Source organism: Rhinichthys klamathensis, unplaced genomic scaffold (assembly GCF_029890125.1).
Source record: "Rhinichthys klamathensis goyatoka isolate OS25496 unplaced genomic scaffold, OSU_Roscu_1.1 h1tg000439l_1, whole genome shotgun sequence".
Lineage (NCBI taxonomy): Eukaryota > Metazoa > Chordata > Actinopteri > Cypriniformes > Leuciscidae > Rhinichthys > Rhinichthys klamathensis.
Genome location: NW_026606935.1, coordinates 57,465 through 59,344, shown reverse-complemented (window position 1 = coordinate 59,344; position 1,880 = coordinate 57,465).

The window sequence follows — 1,880 nt, the reverse complement described above, 5'->3', positions numbered from 1 at the left end:
GTAATGTCAGGCTACAGCTGCCACTTTATGGATGCAATATCTGTTTAGCCAAAATGTGCAGTTAAAACAGAGCACAATGTACTGTATCCCACAATGCAATGTGCTTGACCTTGCATTTCCAAACTCTTTATTTGATCAGACTGGCAAATGTTACAATTCTTTTGCCTAAAATTGAATAACAAATGCAACTTTTTATTTCCAAGATGATAATTACTTGCCATTCTCATGCCACAGTGAGGTCATGTGACAACAATGTAGCATACTACTGTTTGGAAGTGTTTTTAATGGAATACTAGCATTCTGCTTACCTCACACTACACAGTATGCTGTATAATGTCTACTCATGTTTTAAAACCGTATGCAACGATAAACACTTAAACCAAAGTGTTTAAAAGTGTTAAACCAAGCAAAAATGACAAAATGTGACATTAGAAAGTGTATGCCTCCATCGCGCTATGGTTGGATATGATTTGGTTTGTGTGATAAATCCCGCCTCTTTTTTCCGTGGGCCTTCTCGAATCGGTCTGGATGAACAAGTGATTGTGTAATTGGGAAGACTAATTAATAAGTAAACAGCTCAGCCACAAAGATATCACTGCTTTATGTCACATCAAAATCAAACTTGAAAAGCCTGAAAACATGATGAATGTGGGTTATTTTTAGTGAGCAAGCTTGGTACATCTTGTCTGTGACAGTTTACCGAGCTTGGTGACTGATGAAAATAAGTTGACTATTAAAAAAACAGCTGAATATTAATTCACAAATAAAATATAATGTTTAAATTCTTAATGCAGATAGTTATTTTGGAATAAATGTCAAAATGCTTAAAAACGCTAACTTGAGATTTATATGTGGTTTTAATAAAAAGAACATTAATAACATTGGTAATGAATACAAAATAGAATAGCATTTTATATATATATATATATATATATATATTTATATATATATATATATATATATAGGCCTATATTATGTTTATTTAACCAGGAAAAAGTGACAACATTACTGGGTATTTACATTTTATTTATAAAAAAAAAAGTAAGGAAAATTCTTTTTAGAACACCACTGAGTGTGTGTGCGTGCGCGCGCGTGTGTGTGTGTGATTGTTTTTCTATCCCGGTGGGGACTTCAGCCTTAATGCACACGGACTCATGGGGACTCGTGTCACCTTGGGGACCTAAATTGAGGGCTCTATGAGGAAAAAAGCTTGTGTGTGTGTTTATTTTTTAATTTATGACAACATATGGCTGACACAAATGATAATACTCCAAGTAGAAGAGGGTAGTTATCTTGCTGGTTGTCTTTTTTGTTACTATATTTTAATACTATTTTACTTATATAGGCTATATCCATAGATAGATAGATAGACAGACAGGGATATTTTTTCTTTTAATTATCCAAATATAGTCTCTTAGATGTGGATTTTTGCTAGGTTTACAGTATAAACTTTTAGATTGGTAGTGTTACGGTAAAGAATTTCAGTTGTGCAATAAATCCACATCAGCCTGATGTCAAATAATAAACTTTGCGATATAATCAGATGACATATGTTCATATGTCAACCTCCAAGAGTCAGTCACAGTGGGAAGTTAAATTTCTAGGATCCTACAGATGAACACTGAGCCTCTCTGGTATTCTTCTCTTGTCCGGTTCGTGTCCGGTTTCTTTTCTTTGCTCTGCAAACACAGAAGCTCTTTATAACGCCATGTGCATGGGGACCCGGTGATTAAAATCCTCAGGCTGAGCATGTCTGGTAAGTGTTTTCTACATCTACCATAAGTAATAGGGGTAATTTATTGTGGTAATATGTCCAAGTGAGTTTATCATTGTCGAATATGACAGCATCACTGATGTCGCGCGACGTTTTTGCCTCAGTT